This window comes from Manacus vitellinus, unplaced genomic scaffold (genome assembly GCF_001715985.3).
Source record: "Manacus vitellinus isolate BGI_N305 unplaced genomic scaffold, ASM171598v3 scaffold_5_pilon, whole genome shotgun sequence".
Classification (NCBI taxonomy): Eukaryota; Metazoa; Chordata; class Aves; order Passeriformes; family Pipridae; genus Manacus; species Manacus vitellinus.
In genome coordinates this window covers 10398520-10417194 of record NW_021940682.1, presented here as the reverse complement: position 1 = coordinate 10417194, position 18675 = coordinate 10398520, and the positions used below count along the sequence as shown (strand labels likewise).

The following is an 18675-nucleotide window of genomic DNA, read 5'->3' as shown; positions in this document are numbered from 1 at the left end:
CACTTGTAAACACAGTCCTGATACACACACACTGCCTGTACCTGAGCACACCCACTCTTCACACACACTGCCCAGTCATGTCATGAGGAAGGAGAAAATATTTCCATCATTGATACAAATACCATGCTTGCTCAGACTCTACAAGTGCAAATCTAATCTGTCTGGCAGGACAGGTGGAACACAGAGTGATGTGCTGCAGAAGAGCTGGGAAGTTCAGATTGATTTGCCACATGTCACAAAGTAGCAAATGACAAAATCCTTCACAAAAGCAACAAGATAATTCCAAACTCACTCCAAGAATATCTAGTAAAGGGAAGCTTTTTTCCAAATAAGAGGGCCTCTTCTCTCCTTCAGTGGTTTGCTATTTGCAGCGCAGCCCAAAGTAGTGGTAGTTAGTGTAGATGAGCAAAGCAAGGTTGAAAGAGGGGATATCACAACGGAAAGGCAGCCCTTGCAGAACATGCTGTTACAAAGGAAGAGGCATTTGTTGATTTTTCCCATCCCAGACCCCTTCAGTACTTCACAAGGCTTGGAAAAGTCAGAGCACAGCAAAAGGAAAACTCAGATCCTGTTTTTTTACAACTACCTTACCTGCTCCTCACTCAAAAAAATAAAATAAAATAAGACAGTTAAAACTACTTACACTTGTGTAGCAGGGGCAGAGAGAATCTCACTGGGAAAAAAATACTGCCTCCACACACAGCCCTTCTCCTCTTAGCCCTTAGTAGTAAAAGTCTTGGCAAAAATGTTAAGTAGGGAAGAATATGTAAGAATTAAATAGAAACAAGTTAAATTTAAAGAAAAGGTAATAAATTGGAAACATCTGGGCGGGAACTTTAAAAAAGAAAACAAAACAGAACAAACCCACCACATTTCATTGTGGATCCATGGAAAAGGAAACCAGTACATGAGTACTTCAGTACATAACATGGGGAATTTTATCAATCTCTAAGCACAGGAGCATGAAAGCTTGTCTGAAGAAAGGGTAGGTATCTGAGCTTTGCCTGTGCTCCTGCTCAGTACCAGAGCTATTTCATCATGATGGGATGCTCTGTAATCAAGGTAATAACTGGCTTTGAACACAAAAAAGATAGAATGGTGGAGAAAATTCTGGGCTAAAAAAATTAGATGGTTAAGGATGAGAGATTGTTACTCAAGGTCTTTCTGTTGGTCACTGGTTTGAGGAGGGGAAAAAGACCTCGTGATATGAGAAAGAGAAAGGAAAAAAAAAAAGAAGACTTGCTGAGAAATAACAAAGAAACATTCAAAGAAATTAATTCTGGGATTTGGAAAAGTAAAGTGGCCAAGGAGCGAGAGCAGAAGTTTCCCAGTGCATTAAAAAAAATCCAAAAACAAGACACAGCTTTGTCTAAAAACGTGCCACAAGAAAAATATGACAACAGCAGCAGCAAAATCCTTTTCTGCTGTGATTGCAGCAGCAGCAATGCCAGAGTACATCGGGTGGCATGTATACATTGCATTTGGTTCAATGGCCTGAAAAATAAGTAATTAGTTCCTTTGCATTGAGAAAACTTTGCATTTCTCAGACTAGGGAGAAAGAGAAGGCAGTTTAGCACTACATTACCATGTCTGCCTGTTGCAATGGTCCTCATAGTGGGGGAGCAGCCTTTTTGGAGCTGCACCTGAGTTCCTCTAGCTGTTATTGGCACAGCCTCAAAGATAACTTTGCCAAAGAGTTGTCCTTCTGCGAGCACATCAGAGCAAGCTTACCACCAAGCACATAATGCCAAGGAAATTTTTCATAAATCCTAAAAGAAAACAGGATGATATTAGTGAACCTCTTTTAATCTGCGTTCAGTATTTATTTACTGCATTGCCTTGCATGGATATCTATATTTACATACATTCTCCTTAGTCACAGCAGTATATAAGCATATGGATAAAGGGGATACAGTGTTGTCTCTTTTAGTTTTACCCCACGCTAAGTCCCCAGTTATTGTCCAAGGGGACATGAAATATGACTGCGAAAATCAGTGTACTGTATTGAGAAATCAGCACTGACTTTTGAAAGTCTGTGTCATACAGCAGGGTCTCACTGCATTGTGTAAGTCATGAATGTCCTACATATTCTGTAAATTCACATTAAAAAATCAAATTACAAAGTTTAAATTATTTTTTATTATGGACTGGGGTCTCCACTTGCAGAGACAGAGGTAATATAAAACCCATCAGCTTATTTCAGGAAGACAGCATCAGTTCTACACCAGTTATACCCATTCTGCATTTGGAAGTCCCACCACCATCCCCGGGTTTGCAGCACAGAGTCTAAGAGCTGAGCTTTGCCTGTATCCAGTAATTCAATTTGCCGGTTTCTTTCACAGGGGAAATTTGACACAAGACACCTTTAATCTCACTGCTGCCTCTGCCCATCACTTTAAAGGAAGCTGCAGCAACAGTGGAAAAACTAGATGCCTCTAGTTAAAGGGAAATCTGGATTTTAAAATGTCACTACTAGACGTCCCCTTAGCTCTAGCCAACCAAGTCGAGGTCCTTCCGTAGCCTTGATGGCTTCTTCCAGCCACCCTGTGCAACACCAGCGGCCAGGAAAGGAGCAAGGACTCTCCAGGGACTCTACCTACCACCTCACAGTTTTTAGACCATGTTAGCTGCACCCATGATTTATGTACTACTGTCACACCCCGTGCTTGCCAAGCAGAAACATACCTTAAGTGTTAGCGGTTGGCTGAGAAGAATGGGTCCATTCAGGCCTGGTTGCAGCCTGTCTTTGCCTTTCTGACTGCCTGGGGAAAGCCACTGAGGTGGATATGCACCAATTCTGATCCCAGCAGGTCTAGAAATTTCCTCTGATATCCTAATGAAGAAGTAGAGGTTCAGCGGGTGTAAGGTAAAGCAGCTGTCAAGGGAGCCAGTCTACACTCTCTGTGAATGGTCCTTACCTTTCAGAAGAGAAGATCTTACATTCCCCACATCCTGCCTGTGACATGAGGTTAGATAAAATATGTTTAGGAGGCATGACCTGGCCTGTAGCCCAGCTGTCCGACCACAGTAACCACACTCTTTCCTTATAAACAAGACACTGTTCCTTCTGGGTATCTGCGATTTGCCAGTTCAGCTTTATTCAGCTCGCTAGAATGATTTTTGTTGTTGTTGTTGTTGTTAATGGATTTTCCAAAATCAAAACAACGGCTGTGGAACGCCATTAAAAAACACTGCTTTTCCTGAAGCTTTGGTGAAACATGGAAAAATCATCTGTTGCACAGCCACTTGAAGTGGGTTGTTTAGCTGCTTGAAAAAGTTCTCAAGGAAACTTCCCTGAGAGATGTGGTCACCTACCGAGACTGACACTCACACCTTATGTCATAGCTCAAAAGAATGAGATCATCATCACTTCAGGCATTTCAAGCTGGGATAGAAGGATCAGTTGAGAGTTAAGTTCCGCTCTATCAGAGTGTCAAGAGAATAGAGTAAATGACCCAAGGGAGGATTTTCTTTCTGCTCCCCAATTAAAGCCACAACCACTAACCTTTTCCCTAATAATTTTCGCTCCTCATTAATATAAATTCAATAATCTCTCTGCCAACAGGGAGTATTGTGAATAACTCATCAAGTAAATTGCTTGGACATAGTTACAAATATTCCACTAATAATCACCACAAGATCTCCTGCTGTCTTACTGCGCTCAGGTATTTCACTGTTGACTCTGGTACACACCTGTAATTGTCACTCTAATCAGAATGAGGTTCCAGAATCACTGCTGCTCCTGCTCCTGAGGATGGCAGATCGCAAATGCATACCAAGAAAACACAATCTCTTTGTAACACACCTTCTTATATTCCTTCTCATATTCCCTTCACAGTATCCAAGCCTTGCCACTCACTGAATACTATCAGTCAGGAACACATGTAGGTGATTTAAATCTGTACTGGAATGGTAAGAGTGGAGTTTTCTGTCTTCCAGTCAAGACCCTGCTCAGCCAGAAAGGCCCCTAAGTCACTTTCTGAGATGTGATTTGGCTTTCTTCTCTGTTCTCTCAGAAATTCAAACATTATATGTTAAAGCAGGCAGAGCATCATAATGTATATGCATTGGAGTTTTTGGGGGGTTAGGGCAAGAAGTAAGTCTTTAAATCACAGGAAGGGAGGTTCGGGTGAGGTGTAAAGGCCTCTTTTCCAGCAGTAGGGATAATGAAATAGTGGAGCGGAGCACTTGGGGATGGTGTGGGATCTTGAACACTGGACATCCTTGAGGACAGGTCACAAAAGCAACCCCAAGAGACATTTGCCTGAAGTTGATTCTCCTTTTGAACATGTCCCCAGCCCCATCACCTCTCTGGTACCACAGTAACACAGTGGGAACAGTCTTTTCCTCTAGTTTAAAATGAGATATGCTCCTCTGGGTACTGTGACAGTAGCAGTTACAGAAGATGCAGAAACTCTTTCTCTTTCAGACACCAGCTGGGGTTATTTTACAGGGACAACTTTCCAATCAAAAAGGAGGCAGAGCTAAACCATTTCTTTGCCAACTCCACCCTCCGTAAGTATATGCCAATCTTTCTTTGGACTTTGCCCATGAATTTGAAAGGTAACCAGAAAGCATCAGATAAGAAACTGGACACATCAAAATAGTCAAACAAAACCTGAAGGACTTTGACAATAAACACGCATGGAGTGAAGACACTTTCACACAGATTCCTCACTTCAGCATGCAGGAAGACCTACAGCAGGAATTTCATTTGGGGCAGAAAAATACAACATTGAGATCTTTATAGCAATCTCTAGCTACTCTCTCTAGTACTTTTTGTCCCCCACAGAGATCACAAGCTCACAGAGGTGCCATCTTCTGGGCACCATACAAGCACGGGACAAGTGCGGGAACGCCCTGAATGGTAACGTAATACAAACAGAGATAAGGGAAGAGGAACAACAGCGAACAAATGCAATGCACTCTGATTACCAGAAAAATCCTGGCTTGCTTCCTAGAGAAGCTGTGGTGGCAGAAGCTGTGGTGGCACCTGAATCAAAGAGGCCTCCCGGAGCAGAGGGCAACATAGTGTTAGCCAAAATACCTTGGGGCTAAATAGATCAGATAAGCACGTCATCACCATGACAAAGCAAAAGATATCCATAGAAGGACAACTGAAAGATTCAGTGTGCTCACGCCACTCTAAAAGGCTTAAACAAACTAAGCTTAAAACAGTTCAGTTGGTTTATCTTTTTAGATAATTTACAGAGCAGTATCGTACCATCACAGCAGGGCCCACTCAGGACATGGGGATCACCCCAGCTCTGTCCCCTCACCAGAATACCTCTCCTGGCAGAAGCTGGGTGGGATGTGCGGTGCTGCTGATGGAAGGAGGCTCAGATGCCTTAGCCTATGTCCCTTGGAGGTGATGCAGATTTGATGGCCAAAGGGGCCCTCAGCATGGCAGCAGCCCACAGTCATTTACACCAGATTCCTTCAACAGACTCAAATGCACTCCTAAATCAGTCTGAAACTACGTCCTCCTCTGCATTCACTCCTAAACTTAATACAGTTTGTGTCAGATTCATCCTTTCTCTCCCTCTCTCAATCACATCCACGCACACAGAAACACTAAAAAGACAGGCAATTCACTGTTCAGTGTTATTTCGTGAGTTCCACTTTCTAATGACACTCCCCAAACCTGCTACCTCTTCTTAAGGTTAAAATACAGACTTTCACTCTGATCATTTCAGAAAGGGTAGAGTTATTACTTTGCTTCCAGCTAAGCAAATTAACTGAATTTGCAAATCACAGCTACCTTCACAATTGTAGCACTAACACAGGGAAAATGGCACCTCAGCTGGAAAGTCTTTCAGCTCCTGATGTCTGAGAGCAAACTTTCTTGGACCTATGAAAGCAAATTATTTTTCTATTTGAACAGAACTCCTTCCTGCCACTTTGATACCAGGCTGCTATCACTATTCGAGTACGCAAATCTGACCAAGCCACCAACATAAATGTTAAAAATCTCCCTGGGAATAAAAGTACTGTTTGTACAAACTTTAACATCCTTCTCCCACCTTCCAAGCAAAGGCTACTCTAGCAGCTGGTAGAATGAGGCTCTCCCAGTGAGGTGGGAGCGGAAACACGACAGCTTATCCTTATGCACTGTCTTCAGTGTTTTGCTGAGTTAGGAAAGGACAGGACACCAAACACATTCCAAGGCACTCTGCCAAGCTGGGGCCCAAAGGGTAAACAGAAAGTAATACACAGGATGCAAAAGCGTCTTTAAAGAAAAGAAAAAGAAGAAAGGGGCACCAGGTGGTCACTGAAATGATCCAGAACAGAGGAATGCGAATGAACATTTCGAGTTCTGCTCTTAACACCTTATTAAACGTATAAGGATCTGTGTCTTAGGAGCAGGCTGTTCTGGGAGAGCCATGTCAGGCTGAGATTTTGCAAATAATCCATCTCCTCCCCAGTCACCGATGAAGTCACCACCTCAGCGCCCAAGCATCCCTCTCTTTCCAGCACTACAGTTAAGCATAATCGCCCCAAACATTTTTTTCCCTGATTAAACTGACTTCCAGTGCCATTACAGTAAATTACCACAAGCAGGTTTTGTTCATTTGCTTTTTAACTGCGGACTCATATAACACAGCGTGCAAACCCTAACGAAGGGCGTTTGTACGCCAGTGAGGGTCGATACCACAGTTTAACAGAGAGCAGCTTTGTAAAGGGAGAACAAGGCTACTGCAGTGTGCTCTAGGGCTTTTACTTCCTATGGCCAGCGCCGGATCTCTGTTCCGTGTTAATGAACAGCTGCTGTTCATTCAGCCATCGAGGTGGTCCGCTGGGACGGGCCGCTGTGGGACAATTCGGAGGGGACACGCCGCATGCAAAGCCCCTCCGCCTATCTGAGCACTTGGCATGAACAATGCTGGCCAAACCATCCGTGCATATCACAAAACTCGGGAAGTCACACAGCATCATTTAGGTCTCATGCTCTTTGGTTCAAAGGCAGAGTGGTGCAGAAAAGGGCTCTGCTGCTCAGAGAAATAAGCTCTCTTAGAGCCAAGAGGTGGCCATTACAAAAGCTGTGTTCCTTCAGCCAGGTATTCCAGAAGAGTCTTTGGGCTGTGATGAGGCCTTTCCATCTGGTGGGACACTCTCCCATACAAGCTAATGTTCCAGTGATTTTCATTCAATCTCAGGTGACCCTTTTTTTTTTGAGGAGGTGTGAAGACAGTGTATTAATTGCCGTCTGCTCTTAATTGTTTTTCCTAAGCTAAAATAACTCAAAAGTCAATTATTTAAAAAAAGCCACAAAATCAAACGAACAATAAACAAACAAAACCCCAAACCCACACAGCAACAACAAAAACCCCCACAAAACACACCTTCATGCTGAAATAAGAGTCCAGGCACTTGCAGTAGTTTACTGGAAACCTGCTTAAATACACGGCTTTAATTAAAAGGGTGTAGTTTTGTTTTTTTTACACAAGCCTCAAGAGAGAGCCTTGCCCAGGAAAGGTGATGGGGACAGGGGGTGAAGGCCAGCCCAAATAAAACCTGGCCATGTGACCATAGAATATTTTTGTGCTATCCTTTCCTTCCCAACTAGTTGTCCATCCTGTCTGGGAACCTGGCTGCCTCCCTAAGCACACGTGAAGGATGAGCCATGCTCCCAGCCTATGTGCTGCAGCTTCACTGGTCTCACGACAGCCTCAGTCAGCCTCCCCTTATCTTTATTCTCTCTCCCTCGAAAAAGCAAATAAAACCCCCTGAGCCTCTCCAAAGCCAGTTGCCAAGCAGAAATGAAGCAGAAATCCCAAACAGAAACATTGTGACTAGATTATTTACAGGCAAATACATACATGGCAATTGCTGTATCCCTTTATATCTATTTTCTCACCTTTTTGTTTTGGCACAAGAAATAGGCAGCATGTGACAGTAAGGTCAGGGTATCTCTGGTTACAGCAGTGCCTAAGAAGCGTTGTTCTAGTAAAACGACACCATGTACAAGCCACATTATATAAAAAGCAAAGGAGGCACAGGCATGGGATACGAAGCACTCCAGACACAGAGATATCCACACTAGCCTTAAATGATGAGACTACTGCTACAGGTCCTGTCCAAAAAGCAGAATGCAGTCTACTCTAAACTTGGCACTGCTGTGGCAAAACAATTAGGGATAGCTGGAGAGGCAGTCCCGCTGCTGCAGCTGCCCAGCTCGCACAGCCTGGGTCCCTACGCAGAGCTGCTCTTTCCCACTGTGTTGCAGGGGGCTCACGTGCCTGATAGATCTCTAGTTTGGACAGATAATGTGAACAGAACTAGGCAGCACTGCCAACATCAGCCACAAGGTAGGTGGAGAGCGAGTAGGATGTCATCACCCAAAAGTTCGTGAGGCAACCACTACCCTTGATCGGCACAGCATTCCTGCCAGTGCAACATAACAAACAGCTGCTTGATTTTTGCAGGTGTCTGTACAAGATTTCCCATCCTCAGAGTGTCCCTTTCTCCTGTTTTCTGTTTGGTTTGACTCCTCAAACTACTGTTTTTCAGCTGGTTTCAAAAAAGCAGCAAAAAATCAGTATAGGTTGGGTAAACATAGCGGACACTCCCCAGAAGGTTCATAAACCTTCCACTAAGCTATCCAGAGTTTCAGTTTTCTACCAAAGTGCCTGAAAACAATTTTTCTGCTTTCCCATTTCGTTAGGAGGCTGTTGCACAGCTCTAACACTGATATTGCAGTAAGGACCTTTCGAAGCTACTGATTGGCGCGTCTTTTCCATTTATTTTCTAATAAAAAAGAATCATACACACTAAGCTTTCTAAATAGCAACTGTACTGGAACGTAGCCACAGCAGAAAGCACTGCAAAAGCCCCTGATGCTTTTACTTTACAATAAATTCAGACAGCTTTGTTTACAAACGGGACTGACCTTTCATTTAACTAACTTTTTAAAGAAAATCCGAGAAAATTTATTAGTCCACTGTGTCAAATACATTCTCTGAGCAACAAACAGACCTCTGATCCCTTTTACTTGCATCCAGACATTTCAAAACTGGTTCAGTAGGTGTTTTTCCATTTCCAGTTAATGGGGGCTTATGGTTTATACACTGATCCTGTTCCCTTTAAAATTAACCATATCTCCAAGGTGCAAGATTAAAAAGGAGTGCTCAAAACCATGAGTTTTTTTCACAAAGATATCCAACTTAGACTCCCCTTGGCCCCACAAATCACATTTCCATAGCATCGCCACAGCGACAAAGTGCAAGACTTTACCAAAATCCCTCCAAAATTCCCAATTTACCTTTTTCCACCTTTTAATTCAAGCTTCTAACTATATTTGTGCAAAAGACCAGAAGATGTTGCATACAGGTATAACCAAATGACAGCTGTCTTCATCAAATCCCTTTTGCAGTCCTGGAAGTGTTGGGAAGCACTTTATGGCAACTTGTTCCCAGAAGAAGTGCTTGAATGGCTGCAAGTTCCCAGCCCCAGGGAAAACCTGGCCAGTGAGAAGCAGGATGAACTTCAGCAACCACAGGGATTATGGTGCTGGAGGAGAACATGAAGGAGAAAATTTAATTCCTTGTTGTGAGAGATTTCAGCAAAGGCTTGAACTTCTGTCTCCTGCATCACACTCAGGTGCTCTCCTCTCATGATTAAGTTAATTGCCATTTGTTTTTTCACTTTTCTTCTCACTTTCTACATCTTTAAACGTTGATCAAGAGGGGAACAGCCCCACCCAGCAAGCTCGAAGAGGCAGGGGCTTCAGGTCTACATCCAGGTCTAACTGAGCTGTGGCTTGAAGCCAGTTGCCCCTTTACCTCCCTGCCCAGCAGGCAGGGTTTCATCTCCTGAAATCTCCCCTCCTCAGGTTTCTTCACAACATCATTTATAAAACTCTCCTTTTGCTTTGATGAAGAATGAAAACCAGACGTGCTAATCCTCACTTTTTCATGAGGAAATCACCATTTCCTGCCAACCCCAATTGTTGCCTTATTAACATGCATATATTTCAAGGGTACAGACTGCCTCACCGGTAGTGGAAATTTAGATAGGAATTTTGGAGCAAGGACACAACATGCAACACAATGAAGATCTAGATAGGGAGAAAATTTGGGCTATCAATATTTGTACAAATGTGTTTCTATATTATACATGATGATTTCTGCAAAACAGGGAGTATTTCAAAAAATTAAATTGTCCTGAAAGAAAAAAAACAAATGGAAAATATAAAAACAGGAGGAGACAAAATGAAGATATTTCTAAAAGAAAGGGACCTTTAAAAGTACAACGACAGGGCAGGCTATAGTGAACTTAAATACCAGCCTGCAATAAACTCCATGTAACAGGATCCCTCAACCTAGTCCAGCTCTTAGGGAGGTTTCAGCTCCACTTTCCAGGCATATCTCTTCGACCTTGTCTCTGTCACATAAACAAACTGAAAAGAACATATGTTTTTAAGTTTGTTTCTGAAATAACCAGACTGAAGCAGAAATACTGCACTGCCTACACTACTCTCCCCCCACCTTCCTCAGGGGAGAGAGCAGAGAAAAACCATGCGTGTTAGTCATATCAGATGAAGTGCTACAGCGACGAGGATTTATACAAAACAGAGACAAAAAAAGTTTGTTGGTCCCAGCTGCGGGTGAACAATGAGCTGTGAGACCAGGCAGTGACTGAGTGCCAAGGCTCACTCACCTCCAGCCTCGATGGACTCCCCGAAGTACACATCAGCCCTGCGAGTGTGCAAGAAATCACCAGGCACGTTGCAGGGACGTGTCTGCCCTCTGCAACGTGCAGAGCTGAGGATGTGCACCAAGAGAACCCTGTAAATGGATTGGGCAGGAGGGGCGAGATATTGCTGCCCCAGCCTCTGCTGCCCTTTCACGACAGAGGTGGACCACACTCAAGGGACTACAGGTACCAAGGAGGTGTTTTTGTCCATCAGAGGATGCTACAGCAGCCCAAGAGGTGCCCTGACAGCCTCATATGTAAAGATCAAGGATCCTGCAGTTCCAGTCATAGTAACAACTTCAAAAGGAATTACCTCTGGTATCAATAAAGGCTGGGGGATCAAGGGATCGAGACCAACCCTGTCAAGGACTTCAGGGCAGTGGAGGATGAAAGACTGGACGTGACCCGACAATGTGGGCTTGTGGCCCAGAAAGCCAACCATGTCCTGGGCTGCATCAAGAGATGAGCATTCTCACACTACTGCAAATACATCATTACCTATGAAAACAAACTGACTGTGTCTACATCCAGCCCTTTCTTTTCTACCCTAGACACTGAGCCCTGCAGATCCTTTTCCTGTCATAGGCCTGCTTGTTCCTTGAAATATAGGCTGCATGCTCTCCATGGATTAGAAAGACATTTTATATCTGTGCCTACAGTAAGTGGAACTATATACCTGAAATGGAAGCTTGGTTTTTCAGGAAAGTCAAAAATTCAGACACATGGAATTTCTAATAATCATTATTATACTCACAAATGGATTTTCCCATTTCTCAGTTTGGAGACTCAAAAGTTTTAAGGAAGGCTTATCTGAAAGACATACTGAATTGGTAGGAGAACCCAAGCCTTCCTGTCAAAACTGTCATTTAATGAGCCTACAGGTAAGATATAAAATACTTCTGTAAATGAAGGAAGATAAAAAAAGTGAATTTCCACTTTGGAGAATTTTACTTGTTGTCTGCCTACAACAACAGTACTGTGCATAACTAGTGGAATCACTGTCACAGTGTCAGGTCTGCAGAGAATACATAGCTATTTATTTTTTTAAATTATTAAAAATTTCAGGACCTAGCACTTCAAAGGCACTGTGCCAACAATAGAAGAAATTTACTTTGCAAAATTTTAGAAAGCTCAAATTGGCTTTAAAACATTTAATAAAATTTTATGATACAATCCTACCCTACAGCGACCATTAATCCCACATGGCTATGGGAGATACCAAGTAACCTATGAAAGCTGGAAGAGAACCTTTTGTTTTGTTTCCAGTCTATAGTGTTTACTAAAGCAATTACAGGAGATTTAACAAATCATCTCAAAAAAAGAAGTTGCTGCAAGCTCCCCTTTCTTGTTATGACAGGCAGCCCCATGACTTATTCTGGGTTCTAGCCCCAGCTCTGCCCCAGCTGTTTTTCCAGTCTTATGCAAACAAGGAATAGTTCGTTTATTTCTGTTTCCTAATCCCAAATTGTATCACTACTATTTGATTTGCAGAGATGCCACACAATGCCCCGGAGAGAGCAGGTTTAACATCATGCTGCCTCATTGCACAAGATGACACAAGGCATGGAAAAATGGTAGGGTAGAAGGTCAAGACTTTTATAAAAGGTAGCTATTTGGGCATAAGTTTGAATAAGGATGCCAATGAAGTTCCAGCAGGCAAGGTGGTGGGGAAGACAAGCAATAGGCTCGTAGAGCTTGGCAGAATATGATAAGTGGGTTTCACAATACATCAGAAGATTTCTCAATTCGCCAATGTACATGTGAACACCAAAAATTCAGTGGCAATGTGGGAAAAGAAAAGCAGAAGATGATTTTTTTTTTTTTTTACCTGGGCTGCAAAGCAGACAAAAGGAATGGCCATTGCAAATTGAGAGTGTACTGAAAGTAAAAAACCATCTTTGTGGTCTGCATGCAGCACCTTGATACTAAATGTGGAATGAAGTGTTGAACACAGCTGTAAATCCCACCAGCCCCGATAAAATTTCTGCTCATAAAGCACAAGCACTCAGGTGGGGCTTCACCTCCTCTGGCAGCACCATTCTGCTCCCACCAGCACTGCCCTCCTCCTGGGCTGCCGTGATGGTCCCCTTCTGGCATGACAGCTCCAGGACAAGGATGAGTTTATCTGTCCTTTTAAAGTATTCTGGAACACCTTGAAAAGTGTACAGGTAGGGTAAAGAGCATCAATGGGATGCTTTAAAGTCTAATCTTCTAAATCCCTGTTCGTTCTGACACAGAGCACTGCCCACTAGCAGGCAGCACCAGCAAAACCCAAAATACCATCTGTTTTTAAAGCATCCACAGGAAATACCTACAAGCAAAGAAACCAGCAGGCTGTTAGATTTTACCTGTGGGGTTCTCTTTACAAGCTATTAGTTTCCTCCTCGTGACGTTGGCTCCTGTCCAAGTGAGATGTACTTCAAAGGAAGAGCTTCCCCAGTAGAGACTCGAAGCTGGAAGTGCAGTCACCAACGGGGACAGGCCACTATGGGACCCTCATCTCCAAGCCTGTGTTGCTTTCACCCTTTTGAAGAGTAAAAGACAAGAAAAAGAAACTTCAAGTGCTTGCTCCCTGCTATGTTTTCTTGTGGCTATTTGCCATGTGGTGCACTGAGGAAAAATGTTGTGCGACTTTTGTGCAGTCCCGACTGCAAGAAGGTGCCGGTGCAGCCCTGTTGCAATTAGTCAGATATGTCTGCTTGTTGCTGGAGGCAAGGAAAGAAACAACATGCCAGTGAGGCTCCTAAAGAAGGTAACATGGAAAACAGCTGTTTATCCAGTGCAAGGAAGTAAAATGATCATTCATCAGAGCTGAACTAAGAACTCCTGTACAGCCCTGAGATGGACCCAAGGGAGCCGTGTGAAGTTACACACAAGGTAAACACAGGAGTTGGCTGGAATAGGAGTCATGTACTGAGGTGAACCCCAACCAAGCTCTGCATTAAAAGGAGACAAGGGAAATCTCGCATTTTTGGAAGGCACTAAGATCTGTCCCAAGAGCTTGATTTGAATTAAAGGACTCTCGGTGAGTCCCTCCCCCTGAATCATGAGTTAAAAACCCCAAACCTCAAATTCTCAAAACGCCTTAGTTGCATGATACAGACAGTAACCTCCAATGGTGTCTATCCCTCTTCTGGGTGAGGAAGAAATGTTACACAGAGGGAGCCACCACCACTGCTCTCTCTGGAAGTAAAAGAGGCTGTGAATGTATGATCACCTCTTCTCAGGCTGCCCCTTTTGCCACTACTTACTTAGCCTTGGGTGCAACACACAGGGTATTTCCCACCAACATCAGGGGATAGCATGCTGGAAAACTTCAAGACAGGTCTTAGATTTGCAGGATGCCAAAGGAAAGGGCTTTATATTGAACAGAATCAAACAGCAGGGCAGACTAACTGAGGTGAGATATGATGACACTTACTCAGGGCCAAAGGTTAATGCCTCCCCACATGATGAGGGTCAGTATCTGAAGAATCCAGAGGCCACTATGCAGCTACTGACCTTTGCCCCGAGATCTGAGAGGCAGTGCTCACCAGCTCCCAGGTCGGGCATGTGCCACAGCAAAGACAGTCTGGAGCAGAAACTGAGATACTATAGCTAGAAGAAAGAGATAACATCAGTAAACAGATCATGATGGGGAAAAAAGCTGACTTCTGGCTCGGTTTGTTGTAAGCCCTGCTAACACCAAATTGGAGCATGAGGACAGTGCCCAAAGGACAGCAGGCTCGTGAGACAGTGCCTATGTAAATGACACCCATAAAGAAATAGAGGATTACCTTTCCAGAGGATTACCTTTCTGAAGGATTACTTTTTCAAATCGAGTCTCTCTTTTGCTCTCCCCACAGTTCCTGATCCTCCAAAGGAGCTTCTGGTTCTCCATGGGGCTTTTCAGGCCATAAGTAACACTCCTTGGAAGGTAATGGATCAACTCAGCTCCTGAATCATAGAATTATAGAATCAGTTGGGTTGGAAAAGACCTCTGAGATCATCAAGTCCAACCCTTGATCCACTACCACTGCAGTTATTAGACCATGGCACTAAGTGCCACATCCAGTCACAAAAGAGGACCCCAACAGGAAAAAGGATACATTTTACGGGCTGTACTGCTGGTGCTGGCTGCCCTTCTGCTGGGCCATAGGAAATGTGTGGTGGTGTATATATAGTCTGGCTACTTTTGACTCTTGTGAAGTTTTGCTTCCTCTACTCCCATCAGATGTGGGAGCTCTCCCATGTGGCTGCTGCTTCTGGTACAGCATCCTCCACAAATGCATTCAGCTACTACCGTCCAAACAAGAGGGGGATTAAAGTGCTGAGCAGACTCTTACTATTTGCACAGCCACCCACCATGGCACCCCACAGCACTCAGCACCAGGGCTGTCGCCATGTTCATTCCAGCTGATGCCACAGCCTGGGGCTCTGCACCTATTCCAAGGTGTCATGGGAAGAAGAACAGACCAGGATGGTCACTGCCAGGCTGGCGTGTGGGGAAGCCCCTGTGCCTTGATGCAGCGCGAGCACATTTCCACAGCCACTGGAGCAGTGGCACAATAATCTGGAGCAGCTGCAACATTCCTCTTGTACCCCAGGAGTGATCAAAGGCCTGCAGTGGCTTCACTTTTTCAGTGTTACTAGAAGAATGGAACAGTGTCAAGGATACATAGGAATTTCCCTTTTATCACAGCTGGAGCCACAGAGCATTTATAGGAAGCAGAAGGGATAAGTGATCCAGTCATCAAGTATTTTCTGAAATCTCTCTACAGACACAGACATTAGGCACAATTTTCTCCCTGTCCTCATACTCTCCTTAGGGATCCAGCAGAAGTGTTGTACCAGTTCTGGAAAAGTTGGGCCAGACGAGGTCTTTGGAGGTCAGGTACTGCTTTATGGGACTTGCAGTGAAGAGTTTCACTAAAAGTATAAATATATTATACTCCAATCACTGCTAAGCTGTAAGTCTTGAGAGTATGAAAGCAAACTTTGGTCTTTCAAAGAAGAACTTACCAAGAACAAGTCCTTAGCAGACATAAAAATAATCAAAATAAAACAAGAACACATTATTTAAGCGTTTCATTGTTTGCCAAGTATCTCACATGCACCATGGGAGCTAGGGAAAAAAGGTCTTTGCACAGAAACTGCTAAGAATGCCTATTATATCACACTTCCCACAAAGCCAAGGCTGTTATCATGACGGTGATCACCCTCGTGCAATAAGCATGATCAAAAAGATCATGGATGCTTCCATATGAAAAATTCCTTGGTCACTGAAAGAAGGAATCGTGCAGACAATGCAAGATTAAGGTGAGATGTAACCCTCATCTCATTGGGTGTCCTTAAGAACTATACTGTGACACATGTGATGATGTGAATATAAAACAAAAAGATGCTAAAACAACTAGTAGAAGTGTTGTCCAGTTCAGCTTACATAATTTGTTACCACACTGGAAAACGTAGCAAGAAGAAAAAAAGCAACTTCACTTCATGTATAGCCACCTTCTAAACACTACATAGACCTTATTTCTTAGAGCTTGAAAGTGAAGCTAGAGCTTTTCCTTGATGCATTAGTTTATCATATTTAATGGCAAAAATGCAAAAGAAGTATTAGTCTTAACACATGCTACCAAAATCTCTAAGTGAAATAGTTGAAAATATGCAAGTAGATATTCCACGTGCAGGACAGACACATGCTATTTTATGTGAGTTATTAAAGGACTAGGCTGAAAATATGCAGACTTTAAGACCGTGTTTTAAGAAATTTTAACTAAAAACACATGCAGAGTATGCATTCTAGCAGATAATTGCACAGAGTGGAGCACAATGCATATAAAAAACAGAAACTGTAGCAACATGCACTTTTAATCTAATAAATACATGTATTATAAAAGTACTTCCAATTTTCCTTTTTAAAAAAGCAAATTTTTAGGTGCTACAGGTCAGCCACCTCTAGAATCTCTCTAATCTAATCTACAATGTGTAAACACACCCAGATTGAGAAAATTCAGAATACTATTTTTAACATATTCCCTTATCCAAACCAAAAGTTCGGAAAAAAAAAGACAATCTACAAATGTCCAAGAAAATATGAAACCTAGAAGATGGCAAGGCCAGTCCTTCTCAGTCCATGGCTCCTTCTTCCAAGAAGTAGGGAGTCTATATTTAAAGGCCTCGCACATTTTCCCATGTTCCCAGGATACTCAGCAATTTGAGATAAAATGAGTAAAAGGGTCACCTCTTTACCTGAAAAGATCGCTGACAAGGTTTGTTCAGGTAAGGAGGCCGTTAAGTACTTTCTTTACCTGGGATTTCTGCAAGTTTTTAAAGTAAAAATCTTCAGATGTCTGACCCACTTTTCCTCCAAAAACTTAGATCTAACGTTCTATATTTTCAATCTATATTATTTGTGTCTGGATACAGGGGACAGGGAACAAAACACATGCAAGCATAAGATGCTGCTTCTCTTTACTTGTCTGAGAGGACTAATGTAACTATAAAACTCTACACCATCAATACAGGAATCACAAACCTCCCTTAGTTGCTTTTGAAGGTGTTCTTGTGTGCTTTATGAGCTTTGCTAGAGAAGGCAAACTTGGGTTGATAGGATGGCAACACTCACTACTTGCTAATAAGATCAGGCTGAGACTTCATTGTTTTTATTTCCTAGAGAAAGAACTGAAATCACATCTGCATTTTATAAAAGCTCCTGAATAGTTACTGACCGACACAACCAGCAGCCAATGCTTTGCCTCAAGAAACTTGCATTGTTTTGCAGTTGGAATTGCTAGATACCATGTCCTCGTAAAAAGTCTGGCTAAGTCATTTAAGCTCTGAAACTGAGAGCTGCATGCACTCCCCTGAACAGCTAACAGAAATTGTTACTAACAAGAAGTGTATGTGATAGGCTCTGGGCTGCATTATTTGGCTTCCTTTGTTCTTTAAAGGATACTCACTGTCAGCTCAAAACCTGCTAGTATTTCTAGCTTCTGTGAAATAAAGCTCTTTTGAGTTAGTAACTCAGATGTAAACGGGAAAAAATGCATTTTCCTATCTGTTTTCTGGGATTTAATATAAAACCTGAAAATGCATTAGAACAGCAGGGTAGGGAGCCAGAGGTGCTATGGGACTTAAAAAGTCTCATATATAAAAAGTCTTCACACTATTTGCTGTCAGTTAAGGTGCAGAAGAGGGGGAAACAACTTGTAAAACCCTCTGCCTCTGCAATTTCTCTGACAAACACATTGGCTGAATTTTATAAGGACGGGTCTAGCAGTGAAGCTACAAGTAAGATGACTTTTGCCTGTTACCTCAAGGTTGTTTGTTATCCACACCCTGACGGGTGCTGTAGCAGAGAAGGGTGCTTGTCTTGCCTCGTGGGTGAGAGTCTGCTTTGCCTGCCTGTTCCTAGAAACACAAGTCCTTTTCCTGTTCAAGCTCCCTGTTCTCTGAATTATGGCAGGTCCATCAATCCTTTTTTCACAGTTGCTGTTGAAGGCTATCATGTATCAGACTACTGTACTCCTGCCAGAGAGGCTCACTTGTTTGCCCAGAACAGGCACCACCGAGGCAGTCGTTCTTTGCTTAGCTCAGGATCACGCACAGCTTAGGGCACACACATCACTCTCTTCCCAGAGCATGTGAGCAAACTGGATGTGTTCTGATCCCAAAGCAAATGAGCAAACTGTGCCTTAAAAACTCTCCACAAGGTACTGGATTGAGAGGAATTATGGAAAAATGGGTTCTGGGGTGGACTGAAAATAAGGAGGTCTCTGAGTGCCCTCTGCCACATCAGACAATTCTCTACTCACCCCATTTTCATCTCTCTCCATGCTTTTGCTCCTCTGTTGGAAACACACAAGGATGAGGGCTGTAGCTCAGACATACAGCTAGAATCAACTTGTCCTCCAACAAACACAGAGTATGTTTAAGCGTGGTTGGCATGGGGAGAGGAGACAGGAGCTTCTCCTGTAGCAAGAAAACAGCAATCAG

At 43.2% G+C, this 18675-nt stretch overlaps 1 long non-coding RNA gene across 1 annotated transcript; it reads right to left on the bottom strand.

Moving 5' to 3' along the window:
• Positions 1-1706: 1706 nt before the first annotated feature.
• Positions 1707-18647, bottom strand: LOC108641071. The gene is made up of 5 exons (XR_001921743.2): positions 18495-18647; positions 14117-14631; positions 13044-13219; positions 2686-2833; positions 1707-1769 (listed from the first exon to the last, which is right to left on the bottom strand). It is a non-coding gene; the product is annotated as an uncharacterized LOC108641071 (long non-coding RNA).
• Positions 18648-18675: the final 28 nt, after the last annotated feature.